Here is a 16920-nt window from a genome sequence, read left to right as displayed (position 1 = left end):
CCCTTCTAAGAAGGATTGAAGTATCCACACTTTGGCCTCTTCCTTCTTCTTGAATTTCATGTGTTTTGTAATTTGTATCTTGGATATTTCCAGAGGTCTTGAGTTCAATTCCCAGCAGCCACATGGTGGCTCATAACCATCTATGATGAGATCGTCTGCCCCCTTCTGGCCTGCAGGCATACACACAGGCAGAACTCTGTATACATAATAAATAAATCTTTTTTTTTTTAAAAATGTAGATCTGTAAAATGTAGATTGTCCCAAGAAAGTGACTTCTAAGAAAAGAAAATTGCAACAAAGGATAAATGAAGTTGTTAATGCTCCAGGAAGCATAAGACATTAGGGGACAGTTGGTAAGCTGGGAGTGACATTAGGGAACAGTTAAGCTGGGAGTGACATTAGGGAACAGTTGTTAAGCTGGGGGTGACATTAGGGGACAGTTGTTAAGCTGGGGGTGACATTAGGGGACAGTTGTTAAGCTGGGGGTGACATTAGGGGACAGTTGTTAAGCTGGGGGTGACATTAGGGGACAGCTGTTAAGCTGGGGGTGACATTAGGGGACAGTTGTTAAGCTGGGGGTGACATTAGGGGACAGTTGTTAAGCTGGGGGTGACATTAGGGGACAGTTGTTAAGCTGGGGGTGACATTAGGGGACAGTTGTTAAGCTGGGGGTGACATTAGGGGACAGTTGTTAAGCTGGGGGTGACATTAGGGGACAGTTGTTAAGCTGGGGGTGACATTAGGGGACAGTTGTTAAGCTGGGGGTGACATTAGGGGACAGTTGTTAAGCTGGGAGTGAAGGCACACAATGGCGGACAACCCAGCACTAGAGAGGCTGAGTCAGGAGGATCATGGGTCTGAGGGCAGCCTGGGCTACACACCCTTATGTCAAAAAGAAGAAAGGGTCAGGGATGTACCTCAGTGGGCAGAATGACTGAGTAGCATGCACTGTCCTGGGGTCGATCTCCAATATGAGATCGAGTTTGACAAACCTGTAATCCCAGCATTCCTGAGGTGACAACAGGAGGAATTAAGCCATCCTCAGCTATATAGTCATTTGAGACTAGCCTGAGCTACATGAGTCCCTGGAGAGAGGGAAGGAGGAAAGGAGGGAGGGGGGGGAGGGAATTATTATCATCAAACCACCATCATTATTATTATCTTTCATCAGTACATAATTTCACTTTGTGCCTATTTGTGCTCATCTTGATTATGGCTTAGCAAATAGTCACTGCACCTCCCTCCACTAAGAAGGGAGTGGAGCCCATTAAAGTTGGGCTGGGCTATATGGCTTATTTTGGCCTGTGGAATGTTCCTAGACTTTACGAGAGCAGTGGCCTTAAATGGGCTTGTGCTGTTTGACTTGGCTCTCCCACCTCAGGGAGCTGCCATGGAAAGAATATGCCCTAGGGGGACTCCGATCCAAGTTGAATGAGTACACGTAGAGCAGATCCACATCTAGACCCAGCCTGAAGTTAACTCAGCCAGCCCACACAGGAGGCCGAGCCTCACGCCAAGCGCAGCCTGGAGCTGCTGCCCAGCAAGCAACCTGTACACCAGGAGAGTGAGCGAAAGACTGAGTCTGCAGGCAATGCAGAACACCAACTAAAACAGGAAGCGGCAGCACTCGGATGAAGGATGGGTATAATCAATAAGCACACAGGCCTCGAACCATTGATGAGGCTCTGTGTTCCAGATGAGGCATTGAGCTCACACGTGTTCATCATATTCTTTACGTACACCTGCTGTCTGTGCTATCATCTATTAACTTTATCACAACATAAAGACAATCCAATAAAAAGAGGATATGTAAGGGGGCCCACCTGCAAGATGGCTCAGCAGGTAGAGACACCTGCCATCAAGTCACCTCATGACCTGAGTTCATCCTCCAGGACCAGCATGGTAGAAGGAGAAACCAACTCCCACAAGTCATCGCCTGTTCTCCACACCCGTGCTGTGACGTGTGTATGTGTGCATGCAAACACACACACATGCACACACAAACATACATGTGTGCGAGAGCGCGCGCACACACACACACACACACACACATGCATGCACACAGGTGCACACATACAAGAAGGAAGGAAGGAAGGAAGGAAGGAAGGAAGGAAGGAAGGAAGGAAGGAAGGAAGGAAGACAGATAGACAGACAAAAAGAAAGAAGTGATGGAGGTAAGAGTTTGAGGCCATAGCCTGCAACCACCATTTGTGTGCTAAATAGAAGGTGGTTTTCAAAAGCTAGGGGCCGACCTCAAGGCCTGGAGCAACCCAGAGAAGGTTGGGGTCCATGGAATGCAAAGACGGAGAAAACTGGTGCAGCTGATGCAAATGGTTGGGTCTCAGTAGAATATGATATATGAGGTTACACTTTCTTCCCTTTTTGGAGATATGGTTGTGTGTAGCCTAGGCTGACCTTGAACTTACTATGTAGCTGTAACTCCAGATCATCTGGCAGCCACCTCTGAGTGCTAGAATCCCAAGTGTGTACCCAGGGCTTGGTAAGGCGGGATGCTAGGCAAGCAATCTACCAAGCTTCCTCCCCGTCTCTTTATTTCCCTCTTCACCCCTTTCTGGATTTCCCAAATACTCCATAATAAACATGTATGAGTTTTTTAATCAGAGACCATATGAAAGAATATTATGTCAGGCAGTCTGTTACTTTTCAGTGGGCACTCTCTTCTCTGTTGACAGCAATGAATCACCATTGGTCGAAGTCTGACCTGGTATAGGTCTTCCCCTGGATTTCACACACACACACACACACACACATTGATTGAACTCAGATCAGATTGTCAGGCTTCACACACACACACTCACACACACGGTGGTTTGAATGAGAGTGGCCCTCTTAGGCTCATATGTTTAAAAGCTTGGTCTCCGGTTGGTGCAACTGTTTGGAAAGAATTAGGAGGTATAACCTTGTTGGAAGAGGTGTGTCAGGGGGCAGACTTTGAGATTTCAAAACTGCAAGCAATCCCCAGTTAGCTTTCTCTGCCTTGTGCTTGTGGACTTAGATGTGAGCTCTCGGCTATGTCTGCCTGCTGCCATGCTCCCACCATGATGGACTCTAACCCTCTGGAACTGTGAGCACCAAATTAATTGCTTTCTTTTATAAGGTGCCTTGGTCATGGTGTTTTATCACAGTGATAGAAAAGTAACTAAGACACCCCCTGGCCATAAAGATAAAGATCAAGTGTGCTGGGGGAGGGGCTAGGGAAGAGGCAGAGTTTTAAGAGACACATCCTAACCAAAGAAAAATGGGACAAAAGAGACAAGAAAGGAAATTTCCTAGATATTTACCTCTAGGTTTCATAACATCACAATGTCTGGCGATGATGGAATCTATGACAGCCTCAGGCAACCTCAGGATGAATGTGGCTCAAGGGAGAGCTAGGAAGGCCCCAAGTGACAAGCTGAGCCCCTCATGCACTGTTCTGATAGGTGGAGTCTAAAACTTCTGTGGCTCAGCCTGGTGGTGGTGGTGGTGGTGGCGGCGGCAGTGGCACACACCTTTAATACAGACACTCCAGGGAGGCAGAGGCAGGCAGATCTTTGAGTTCCAGGCCAGCCTGGTCTACAGAGTAAGTTCAAGGACAGCCAGGGCTACACAGAGAAACCATGTCCTGAAGAAACAACAACAAGCTGTTGGTTAGGTGACTTTTCATTGGGAAGATTCAGTTTTTGTCTCAGACTGTCCTAACTAGCACAGGATTTTTTTTTTCTTCACTTCACAGTATTAAAAGGACTGACCCACTTGTAAGGCCTGGAAGGTTTGTTTCATGTCCCCAGACTGACAGCTTGGCATCTTTGAATTAACCAGAGGAGAAACCGCCTGACAGTGCAGTACTAAAAACCAAGGGCTCTTCCTTTATCACAAGGATGCGTCCTCTACAGAAGATCCAAGGTGACTGCCACGGAATTCTTCCTTCCCCCTGCCCACCCTACTAAAAGTGCCTGTCCCTAGCATTTATGTCAGCAAAATACATTCTTTTTCCATTTTGCCATTATTTTTCCTGGGACCCTGGTCACAGTGCAGCTGGGTAGCAGTTTTTGGAATTGCTCCTGCCCTACTTCTCATCTTGAACGTTTCTCCCTATTACAGTTATTTTATATTTGCACCTCTGTGCCAGGACTGCTGGTTTATAAGACCTTGAGACAGAGATACTAGAAGGAACACAAACCAGCCTTCACCATGTCACTGGACTCTGAAGCAGGCCTCCAAGAGAAAGCTGGGCTGGGCCAGGTCTGCAGGCCTACCAGCGCCATCTGCCGGCTAGGTCCTACATCTTCTGTCTCAAGCTAGATCTCCACCACCACCTGGGACAGCAAGTAGCCCTTAGATTGTTCCTTTATTTTGTAATCTGGGAATCAAAGGCAGGGCTTTACAAGTGCTAAGAAATTGTTCTGCCGTGTGTGGTGGCACACGCTTTTAATCCCAGCACTTGGGAGACAGAAGCAGGCGGATTTCTGAGTTCGAGGCCAGCCTGGTCTACAGAGTGAGTTCCAGGACAGCCAGGGCTACACAGAGAAACCCTGTCTCGAAAAACCAAAATAAATAAATAAATAAATAAATAAATAAATAGCCACAGACATGAAACTTCCGGATTGTAGGGAGTAGGGTAGGGCCACACTTGTCATCAACCCCTGCTCAGGAAGTGTTGCTTGCCTAGGTTACATAGCGAGTTCAAGGCCAGCCTAGGCAACTTAAGTGAGCTCCTATCACACAACAAAAGCAAAACAAAACCCCACAAGCAAACAACAACAAAACATCTCCAAGGTTTTCCACTCCACACAATATATCTTTTTTCTGCCATCCTGTGACTGTCCACAAGGATGGGTCTCCTCTGTGCTATCCAGGATGCCAGGGGCCATTCTCCTGGCTTTCACACTAACTCTCTATCGCCATTACTGGAGTAGAGAAAAGTGCCAGACTCGAGGGCATCAACCGTGTGAGAATGACCAAGGTCCTCCTACTGTGCTCTGAGAATGCCAAAGCCAGATCTGGGAACTTCAGAAGACCCTTCAGTCCCCTTCCCCTCCACCTCTTAACTCATCTCCTCTTTATGAGCAACAGGCTGTTGGTCAGAACCACCTTCGGGCCACAAAGGTGGTTGGTAGTTGACATCCAGGCTTGACTCTGATAATAATCTCCTGTGGAAGAACAGTAAGAAGATGTTACAGAATGACGTTTTGTTATCTTGTTATCAACATGGCCAAAGCATTGAAAAGTGCTGTTCTGATAAAGATGCACAGAGCTGGATGCAGTAACCAAATATGTCCACAAGGGTGCAGTAATGCCTCTCGCTAGCAGCTGGAGTTCGTCTTCAACCAACAAACAATTCAAGGTACTTTATCTTGTTAGAGCAGAAGGTCTGTGAGTGAAGGCAGATAATTTGATGTGCTTTTAAGTTACTTTCTTGGGCTGGACATGTAGCTCAGTTGGCGGAGTGTTTGTCAAACAAGCACAAAGCACTGAGTTTGCTACCCATCCTTGGGCCGGGCATGGTGGCACACGCCTTTAATCCCAGCACTCGGGAGGCAGAGGCAGGTGGATTTCTGAGTTTGAGGCCAGCCTGGTCTACAAAGTGAGTTCCAGGACAGCCAGGGCTAAACAGAGAAACCCTGTCTCAAAAAAAAAAAAAAAAAAAAAAAAAACCATCCTTGGTGAAATCAGGTGTGAGGGTATATACCTACAATCTCAGGGCATAATGAGGTGGAGGCAGGAGGATTAGAAGTTTAAAGTCGTCTTGGACTAAGTAAAATTCGAGGTGTGGTGTGTGTGTGTGTTGTCTGGGAGTGCGAGAGGGCGGGCAAGGGAAGGAGAGAGAAAGAAGGGAGAGAGAGATAACAGGGAAGAGAGAGAGAACAGGGAAAGGGAAAACAAGAAGAGAGGGAAAAAATGGTAAGACAAGAGGAGAAAGCTGTATGCGTCAAGGCTTCCTTTTTTTGTTTGTTTGTTTTTTGAGACAGGGTTTCTCTGTAGCCCTGGCTGTCCTGGAACTCACTTTGTAGACCAGGCTGGCCTTGAACTCAGAAATCCGCCTGCCTCTACCTCCCAAGTGCTGAGATTAAAGGCATGCGCCACCACACCTGGCTGTTTCAAGGCTTCCTTACACACATACACTTTTTAAAAATTACTTTTTGGGGGCTGGTGAGATGGCTCAGTGGGTAAGAGCACCCGACTGTTCTTCCGAAGGTCCAGAGTTCAAATCCCAGCAACCACACGGTAGCTCACAACCATCCGTAACAAGATCTGACTCCCTCTTCTGGTGTGTCTCAAGACAGCTACAGTGTATATTACATATAATAAATAAATAAATCTTTTAAAAAAAATAAAAATTACTTTTTGAATCAGGGTCTCACCCTTTAAGCCAGGCTGCCCTCAAACACATAGGAATCTGCTTCCCTCTACCTCCCAAATACTGGAACTAAAGATGTACACCACCATGCCCAGTAAAAAGATTAAAAAAAAAAAAAAGTCATGCACAGAGGGACAGGGCTACTTTTTGTAACCTACCATGTCTCTTATGACGCTTCCTATATACTTTTCCAGAAATATACTACACACACACACACACACACACACACACCCCTGGCTTTACATCAAGCCAAAGCCTGGGAATCTCTAATAGGAGCTAATGAATATTCATGACCCCAATTGAGAAGATTAAAGAGCACAGACAGTGCCATGATTCTGTGACTGGTACAGGAAGGCCCTTAACATTAGGACACTCAGAGGAGCTCAGAGCTCAGTCCAGACCTTTCAGGGGGACTCTGTGGGGGTGGTAGCTCTTCAGCTGTGTTCAGAAAGATAGAGCTGAACATATGGGTCTGTGGTCAGTTAGAATGCCAGGTCACTCAGAAACCAGCCCAGGGTCATTTTAACATGTGGGACAGACACCATGGTTCTTAGGAACACCAGCTCTAGAAAATGCACTTTTGATCTGGGCTCCACAAACCCCTGCCATTTATGAGGTCTGTGAGGACGTGGTAGTGAACACCTGTAATCCCAACACTTGAGAGGCTAAGAAAGAAGGCTCTAGTTTGAAGCCACTCTGGGAAACACAATAAAATCCTCTCTAAAATAAAAGAAGGCCATACAGATCGCTGAGCAGTTAAGAGTGTTTGCTGTTCTTCCAGAGGACCTGAGTTCAGTTCCCAGCACCCACATCAGGTGACCCACAACTGTCTGTAACTCCAGTTCCTGGGGGATCTAACACCTGTGGCCTCTGTGGGCACCTGTACTCATGTGCACTTACCCACATGCAAATACATACTTACACATAAGTGAGAATAATAAAAATAAATATTTTAAAATGCCCTTAATGAATGAACCTTAATTTCCTTCTATTATGATTGTAAGCAGTAATAGCAGTGACTGTGGCTCTGTTACTAGTAGCAATCACAGGTATTTTCAAACCACTATTGACAAAAAATAAAATCAACCTAGTTAAGAACAAAGAAAATGACACTCATTTTGTGTACAAATTTAAGCAATGCTTTTTCCATATTTTGAGACAGAGCATCAGGTAGCCCAGGATGGCCCCAGACTTACTATGTAGCAAAGGATGACCTTGAATACCTGATCTCCCTCCATTCCCCAAGTACTGGACATACAGGTGTATATCACTCACTACTCCAAGTTTTATCCAGTGCTGGGGATTGAACCCAGGATTTTATGTGTGCCAGGAAAGCACTCTACCACCTGAGCTACATGACCAATCCTCACGCAATCCTGAAAGTATGCTCCAAGGTTCTATACAATAACAGCTGTATTTATAGCTTTAAACCAAAAGAATTGGGAATCACATTACTTCCTCCCTAGGAATGAGATGAGGGGACACAAGGAGAGCTAGGTTTACTGGCTGCTCTTCCGAAGGACCAGGGTTCAGTTCCTAGCATCTACAAAACGGCTCACAACCTTCTCTAACTCCAGTTCCAGGGATCTGATGCCCTCTTCTAGCCTCCTTGGGTACCACATGTACATGCTGCATGGATATAGATGAAGGAGAGCATCTAGGAATACAGGGCTTCTCTGTGTTACCCTGGCTGTTCTGAAACTCACTCTGTAGACCAGGCTGGCCTTGCACTCCCAGAGATCCATCTGCCTCTGCCTCCCAAGTGCTGAGATTAAAGGTGTGCACCACCATGCCTGGCTTAAGTAAAATCTCAAAAAAAAAAAAAAAAAAAAAAAAAAAAAAAAAGAAATTGAAGCAGCATATGGGGGTTGGGAGCACTTCATATAAAAATAAAAAACCTAGGGCTGGAGAGTTGGTCCAGTGGTTAGGTGCACTGGCTGCTCTCCCACAGGATTGGAGTTTGATTCCCAGCACCCATATGGCAGTTCATAACTGTAACTCCAGTTCTAGGGGACCTAGTGCCCTCTCTGGCCTCCATGATCACCTGGCACTGGTGGTGTACAGAGATGCATGCAGGCAAAACACTCATGCATACAATAAACATCTTTAAATACAAAAAGGAAATTTAAAAACCTATTAACTATTTTCTTTTTTTGCTGAGGTCAGTACCCAGAACTTCCCATATCTTAACAGCCCATACATCTCCTTTTTGAATAATATTCTGCATCCAGGAGCCTTGCTGTCTCATCGGATGTATGGGGCATTGTTTCATACTGCCATCAGCACGTGCTCTCCTCCTCAGGAAACAGAATCTAGTCATTGGTCAGAAGATGAACACAGGACAGAAGCTGGCCAATCCCTTTCCTTCCCTGGGACTTTTCCCTCCTAGAACTGGCAGACAGGGGAGGAGCGAAGCAGATACTGAGGCTCAGGCAGAAGAGGAGGTTCTCATTTCGTTTAATGTAGACTTAGCTTTCTACACAGAACCCGATCTCCTGCCTGATCCTGGCTGTTTTTAAAAGTTCCTCAGCACTAGGTACACTTATGCCTGTAAAGAGCTGGGATTCTTGCCATTTTATGACTAGAGGGTAAATGTGTTCAAATTCATTTTTAAATTATTCATAGTTCTACCGCAAACACATAAAACTGGAGCAAAATCTCAAAAATACTTGGTGTTGTGAGCAGCACTTGAATGTGGGTGGGTTGCTCAGTGGAGGCGAGGAGTTTTGTCTGTATGAAGGGCCGGTAGTTGAGAAGTCACTTCCTGGGGCAGTCCTGTCTTGGAATTGTCTCTTAGACCACTGGGACCGTGACACCTTCCTCTCCTCGCCCTGCAGCCAGTGTCTTGGAAAATGTCTATGGTAGACCCAGACAGTTCGAGCTGGGCCTTGAATAAGGTGGTCTTGTGTAGGACATGAAGAGGCCAGCAAGATACGTAAGAGAATAAAGGTGATTGTTGTCAAGTCTAGAAACCTGAGATCCACACAATGGAAGATCCAATTCCCATAGCTGTCCTCTGATCAACACAAACTTACCATGACACATATGTGTGCATGTACACACACACACAATAAATAAATAAATAAATAAATAAATAAATAAATAAATGGATAGATATATAAATAAATATAATTAAAAATTTCCCACCTGGTGTAGTGGACTTTAATCCTAGAACTCAGGAGACAGAGGCAGGTAGATGAATTTCTTTGACTTCCAGGCCAGCCAAGTTGACACAGTGAATTTTTAAAGACGTATTTATTTAGGTACTGAAGAGATGGCGGTACTGAAGAGATGGCTCAGTAGTTGAATGTACTTGCTACTCTTGCACTAGACCAGGCACACATACATATTAAACAAATAAACGACTCTTTTAAATATATTTTTAAAGATTATTCACTAAATGATTTTTTAAACTTTTTACTGATTTTTGTGAGTGCACCCCAGTCCCACTCATTTCCCATCCCCTGTATCCACCCCCCCTGCTGCAACTCCCCCACAAGATAAAAACCCACATAAACAAAAATAAACAAAGCATAGAAAACATCTCGTCTGCTGTCTCAAGCAAGCAGCATGACTGGTCATGATGGCTAGGAAAGATCCCTTTACCATGGAGGAGGTCCCAGAGAGCAAGATACAGCTGCTTCCCCAGCCCCCAGTCTGGGTATCTTTTTGTTCTAGTTTGCTTTCTGTGGCTATGACAAAACACTAACCAAAAGCAACTTGGAAAGAAAAGGGTTTATTTCATCTTACATTTCCAGGTAATGATTCAGTCACTGAGGCAAGTCAGGGCAGGAACTGAGGTAAAGACCATTTAGCTTTAAAAAAAAAAATGAAAGAGAGAAAGCATCCCGTCATGGAAGCTGCTGTATGTTACAGGATGTACCACAGTATGTCCCTCTGTCCACACATCTTCACTTGCAAATGTTCATTGCAATGAGTCATTGGTCTGGTTTGACGTCTCTGGCTTCTGTGACACCATCAATATTGAATCCTCACGGGGACTTGGCTCAGTTATCCTGCTGTTGCCACATGTCATGGAGATCATTTGGATCAGCAGGACTGGTCCTTTCACAAGCCCCAACAGTTCACAGGTGACATAGACGTTGGGATGAGCCAATGCAAAGCCCTGGATCTGCGCCTGCGTGGTAGGTAGCTGAGCTGGTCAGCCCTCTGGCTCTCCTTTATCTGAGCACCACCAAGGCAAGCTCTCCAGCACTGCTCCAACTAGGCTGCCCGATGCTGCCATCAGTAGGAGGCAGGCTCAGTATTTCTGCTTTCAAGCCCTCTGGCCAGCTCACCTGAAGCCACGCCTCCAGAGCCAGCTGTAGTGGGAAACCCTGATAGTTAAGGTCAAATTCTACCACGTCTGGGAGTGCCTCTGAGCTCAGTGCAAAATGAAAAACTACCCTTTCCCAGCAGGGCTTCCCCTTCTCTAGGGAGCTCAATCCCGCTCTTCTACCTGAGGAAGGTCCAGTCGTAGCCCTTGGCAAACCTTTAAATTCAACTTCCTCTTTCCGCCCAGCAAGTACCTGGGATTCCTGGAATGCTTCTCCGTACAATGAGGCATTCACTGTACATTAAGTTCCAGCCAATGATTTTACATTCACTCTGAAAATTCCTTCCCACCCTCCAGGGTTCTTAGACAGTCCTTGTCTACCCGGAATAAAAGTGTGTGCGCACCAGCTGTTTCACTGAAGATCTTCTAAGAGAGCTGTTTTGTTGAGTATCATCTAAAAGAGCTGTGACCCTAAAATCCTCAGAGAAGGCATTCTCCCATCAACTCTCACTCCCAGCTGTGCTACAGCCAGAGAGGGGTTGGCACAGTTCCCCTCTTCTCACACCCTTGGGGATGGCTCACCTGTGCTCCTTCCCCTTGGCCAGGTCCACTGAGCTGCAGGTGGCAAGGGGGCATTACACCCATGCCACCTCATGGCAGATGAGTGGAGGCACTGGGTTCCCCTTGGTCTTGCCCTCAGGACTTTTTGATATTTTTTATTGTATGCATATTAATATTTTGTCATTATATACATATTTATACCTCATATGTGCCTGGCAGTTAAGGAGGTCTCTCAGAAGAGGGCATCAGATCTACTGGGACTAGAGTTACAGAAGATTGTAACTGGGTGCTGGGAACTGAGCCTGGATCCTCTGGAAGAGCAGCCAGTGCTCCCAATTGCTGAGCCATCTCTCCAGGCCAGACTCTGACCGCTCACTAGTTAGCCACCCCCCTAATGTAGCATGCATTGGTGGTATAGTGGGTAAACATAGCTGCCTTCCACTCCCTGAGTGTATCAAGGGATTTCCTCAGGCCATCTGGAACCCCAGGCCTCAGTGGGAAAGCTCTGCCCTTGGCTCCTCCGTTGGCCTCAGGCTCGCTCTCAGCTCTTTTAAAGAAGTCAGCAGTCCTAACTCCTGCTAATACTGCCACTCAGATATTACTGCTTAGACCTGGTTCAATGCCAAAGCCACGGCTCTTTCAACTTTGCAAAACTCAAAATTCCAGGCCTCTCAGTCATCAGATTATAGGTTACAACAGCGTTCCTCCCTCAGCAAGGTGAACAGCACCAGGCCTCTCAGACATCAGATTATAGGTTACAGCAGGGCTCCTCCCCTCAGCAAGGTGAACAGCAGGAAAAATAGTTCCCGCTTGATTTCCCCATCTTTTTCTCTCTTGTAGAACTTTGCTAAAAGTAGCAAGATCAGAAAATAGGACCACTCAGGATTTTCCTACCATTTCTAAACTCCATGACTACATCTCATAGCTACAACTTCAGTGTGTAGGCAGCCTTCCCTAAAGAAGTAGCTAGCACTGGAAGATTACCCCACGAGACCACATCTGCTGGTACCCACAACCTCATGTGGTACCTCCAGTTATGTGGGCTCACCCTTCACTTCACTTTAATTAAGAAAGTATGGTGGAAGTGACACTTGACAGTTCCGGCCCACACCATAAGGGTGGCTAGCAATTTCTTTTTTTTTCCTTTTTTTTGTTTTTTTGTTTTTTTGAGACAGGGTTTCTCTGTGTAGCCCTGGCTGTCCTGGAACTCACTTTGTAGACCAGGCTGGCCTTGAACTCAGAAATCTGCCTGCCTCTGCCTCCCGAGTGCTGGGATTAAAGGCGTGCGCCACCACGCCCGGCTGGCTAGCAATTTCTGATTTTGCATTCTTAGGCTTTAGCTATCACATAAGCCCACATTAAACTTCGTGGTCAAGGAGGACACATTTTGTTGAGGAACCGCACACGTTAGCAGAGTCACCCTGCACACTTAGCCTCAGGCACCATGTCGCTGCCCAGATGTAGGGTGCCAAGGTTCCAGAAGATGAGGGAGGACAAGCTGATGAAAGGTAGGAAGCAGTCTGCAGCTGATTCTCATGCAGTGGGTCCCCTCCACCCCAGCCCTGGGTCAGCCAAAGTCTGAAAATGCCAAACGGGAAGATCCAGAAATAAATTATTCACGATGTCCTCAGAACCCATCTCAAAAAAAAAAAAAAAGTTCGGGGGTTGTAGTCAGCTGGTAGGTGCTTGCCCAGTTCTGTGTTCTATCCCCAGCACTTCATAAAAACAGAAGTGGTGGTACAGCTCACAATTGGAGAGCATTTGGGAGAAAGAGATAAGGAGGACTAAAAGTTTTAGGGTATCTTCAGCTTGTTTGGGACCAGCCTGGGCTACATGAGACTCTGTCTCCAATGGACATGTACATGCACACATGCCAAATAGAAATCTAAAATTCATACTTTAAATATGTTTTGTGCAATATGGTGATAATTATTCTCTTTTTATTAGTCATTTTTCCAATCACTTACTGTGCCTGATTTAAGCTTGTCACAGATCTGCATAGAAAACAATATTGTTAAGGTCGGGTATTATAGGCAGTTTCAGCACATACTGGAGTTGTCGGAACAAAGCAACGCCGCAGAAAACAGGGGTGTTGATGCAAAATAGAAATCTTACCCCAAAGGGAAATGAGTTTACTCTGATCCAAAATGTGAATTATAGCTCAAGAAACACAGATTCAGGTTGCCTTGAATGCCATATTACACCATGGAAATGTTTCTGTGAACATTAATAGTCAGCTGAAATGACAGCCATAAATCAACTCGTTTATCAAATGCATTGGTGGGGGCAGCAGTAGGTGGGCTGCAGCAGAGCAGAGAAAGCTCTGCTATCCATTCGTTTGTTTTTTGAGACAGGGTCTCATGAGACCACACTGGCCTCAAACTCTGTGACATAGCCAAGGATGACCTTGAACTAAGTCCTGATCCTCAGCCTCTACCTCCCACGTGCTGGGATGACAGGCATCTGTCACCATGTACAGCCCTGTTTTAGGTTTTTACATGCTATCTGACGACACTCTTAATTATTGCGTTGGTGGAAGGTGATAGTCTGCTAAACTAATACATTCCAAAGGTTTTTACCTAATAGTCAAAAAGGATGTCAGATCAGATATAGACATGGACAGGAAGTGGCTGGCCATTAACAGGTCTAAGCATCGAAGATCACTTGGCTCTCAGTCTCCAGTTCTTCACAAGCTGGAATTAGCATCTGCAGTCTTAGGAATCTTCAACACGTGTGTGGCCTTTTCAGAGAGCTTCCAATCACAGGGGGCTGCTGTGCTTCAACATAACATTTCTTAAAAACAAACAAGCAGCTGGGCAGCGGTGGCGCACGCCTTTGATCCCAGCAATTGAGAGGCAGAGGCAGGAAGATTTCTGAGTTCGAGGTCAGCCTGGTTTACAGTGAGTTCCAGGACAGCCAGGGCTACATAGAGAAACCCTGTCTCAAAAAACCCAACTAACCAAACAAACACCCCCCCCCCAAAAAAAAAAAACCAACAAAACAAAAAACAAACAAGCAAACTGCCTTGGAGTCCACTCTCAAGAGTACTTTCTCACTTTTCTTAATAAATCTATGTCTATTCTACTAAAAAATTAAACCAAACAAAACTTGTTTGCTTTTAGGTTTATTTCAGTTTTCTTGCCTCATCCTCTTAACAGTTCTAGTAGTTTTTTGTTGTTGTTGTTGCTTTTGGTTTTTTGAGGCTAGCCTCGAACTCAGAAATCCTCTGCCTTCAAATGCTAGGATTAAAGGCATGTGCCACCACTGCCTTTTTGTTTTTTACAGCTTCTCTCTTTTTCACTTGTTTATTTGTTTGTACCCACTTATTTATTTGAGATGGGCAGAGACAGGTCTGGCCAAGTTCATGCCTGGGTGCCTTCGCAGAGGCAGAGGCCAGCCTGAGAGGATTGGTTCTGTTCTTCCACCGTGGATTCCAGGGATTGAACTCACACCAATAGTCTTGGCAGCAGGTGCCCTTGCCTACTAAGCCACCTCCCTGGCACTACCAGACGTGTTTACTAGGCACTATTTGAACAGTAGTAAGGATTTTATTGAGAGAGCTCCAGAGCTCCAGAGGGTTTTGACAAGGTAGTTGCCACCACAGAGGAGCCAGCCAAGGCTTAAGACTTCTGATGACAGGGACCTTGCTGAGTGGCCCTGGTCCCCTCCTGCTTCAAACAGCCACCCTCAGAGCTGCCAAGATGGCTGGCACTGGATTCAGCATACCTTAGACCCAAAGCACTCCAAGCTGTCCACACTCTGCTCTCTGGCAGCCAGGAGCCACACAATGCTTGCTTGCAGGGACTCCTCACCGGAGAATCCTCTGCTGGCCGCCTTTGCTTGGGGGTTTGCACTTGTTTCTAAGTTCTCTCTCTGTCTTATTTATTTATTTATTTAATGTATATGTGTACACTGTAGCTGTGCAGATGGTTTTGAGTCATCATATGATTGCTGGAAATTGAACTCAGGACCTCTGCTTGCTCCAGTCCTTATTATTATATGTAAGTACACTGTAGCTGTCTTCAGACACACCAGAAGAGGGTGTCAGGTCTCCTTAAGGATAGTTGTGAGCCACCATGTGGTTGTTGGGATTTGAACTCAGGACCTTCGGAAAAACAGTCAGTGCTCTTAACCACTGAGCCATGTCTTTAGCCCCATGTTTCTAACTTCTCACTAACAGTATCCATGACTTGAAAAAAAAATCTCTTATTGCTCTTGCTAAATCTGGAACATCCAAACACCAGAGTGGACTGCAAATATCCTGGATATGCCCACTCAGGCTGAGAGGCGAGGGAGATGCTCACAGGTGGAGAGTGCTTTCTGCTCTTGTAGAGGACACAGGTTTGGTTTCCAGCATCTACATCAGGAGCCTCACAACCAATTAACTCCAAGTTCCCAGGGATCCGATGCCCTCACTAAGCTGGATGTGGTGGCACTCACCTGCAGTCTGAGTACTTAGGAGGCAGAGGCAGGAGGATTGTGAGTTCCAAGGGCCATCTATGGCTACATAGTAAGTCCCTATTAAAAACAACAACAAACAAACAAAGAAAACCCTCACTAGAACACTGAGTCCTTTACCCCCAGGTCCTATAGCTGTCCTCATGTTAATCCTCAAAACCTTCCCTAGAGCTGGACAGTGTACTCCCACACGTGGGGGAGGAAAGGAGACTGACAGGCTAGGGGATGTTCAGAGTCTCCTGCAGGGGACTGGCAAGTCAGAAGGAGGACAGGGGAGTCTGGTCTAGAGCAGCTGCCGGCTCTTCTGCCACCCACCATCCCCAGGTAGGAAAGGAGCCTCATGCTTTTCCAAAGAAGTTTCCTGCTGAGCTAACAGTGCATCTTCATGATGGCTCAAGACACCCCTCCTTCATTTGTTCTCTCCTCAAACACACACAGCAGCAAGCTCTTCTCTGTGCCTTGCTCTGGACCCTGGACACACAGAAATGGAGAGGTCCAGTAACCACGGATGGATTCTGTGGCCTGTGGGCAGCAAGAGGAAGGTAAAGAGACTTTTAGGGCCAAAGGAGGAGACACTTGGGCAGAGAGAAGCATCAGGCACGGACAAGGTTGACCTTACGTGAACTCTGTACTGGATCCATCCCGTTCCTTCCTTCCTCCCACCCATTCTCATCCTCTCAGCTCTGCTGGGCTGGAGGGCACATGCTTGGCTCTGAATGGAACCTCATCTGCGTCCTTCATGGTGCGTCATGGCTCAGCAGGACTTGGGGACAGCAGTTTGCTCTGTGTGGCCTGGTTGCCATGGAGATGCTTCATCCTTCTACAGATCTATACTGTGTGCGAACACAGGCGATGCTGAAACCTCCCTCCCTCCTTCCTCCCTTTAAAATGGCATGTCATGTAACCCAGGATGGCCTGGAACTTGCTACCTAACCAACAATGACTTTGAACTTCTGATCCTCCTGACATAGCCTTCTGAGTTCTCAGATTCAGGTCTTTGCCTCCAAGTTTGATTTCCATGAATGAAAGTGAGGGCTTTGTGCTTGCTAGGTCAGTTCTCTACCAACTGAGCCACATCACAGCCTAGAGCACAGGAGCGCCATGCAGAAGTACTCAACAGCGTGAGACCAAGGCTCACTCTTGCCAGAACCGAAGGGAAACAGTCAGTGCGTATCAGGCAGTGTGTGTTAGCAGCGCTCCTGGGTGTAGGCAGAGATTTTCAACCACTGAAACAAAATATTTTCTGCTGTGAGCCAGAAACATA

At 46.3% G+C, this 16920-nt stretch overlaps 1 long non-coding RNA gene across 3 annotated transcripts; it reads right to left on the bottom strand.

Annotated features, from left to right (window-relative positions):
- Window positions 1–11945: 11945 nt before the first annotated feature.
- Window positions 11946–15081, bottom strand: Gm35082. Of its 3 annotated transcripts, none has more exons than XR_378374.4 (3): window positions 14925–15081; window positions 13778–13991; window positions 11946–12776 (listed from the first exon to the last, which is right to left on the bottom strand). It is a non-coding gene; the product is annotated as a predicted gene, 35082 (long non-coding RNA). The 3 variants fall into 3 exon arrangements; XR_378375.4 differs by having other exon boundaries at window positions 13778–13970; window positions 14925–15080; XR_001778234.2 differs by lacking the exon at window positions 13778–13991 and having other exon boundaries at window positions 14925–15067.
- Window positions 15082–16920: the final 1839 nt, after the last annotated feature.

This window comes from Mus musculus, chromosome 7 (genome assembly GCF_000001635.26).
Source record: "Mus musculus strain C57BL/6J chromosome 7, GRCm38.p6 C57BL/6J".
NCBI classification, from domain to species: domain Eukaryota; kingdom Metazoa; phylum Chordata; class Mammalia; order Rodentia; family Muridae; genus Mus; species Mus musculus.
Note: the sequence above shows the minus strand (reverse complement) of the source record. Positions and strands in the feature narration are given on the sequence as shown.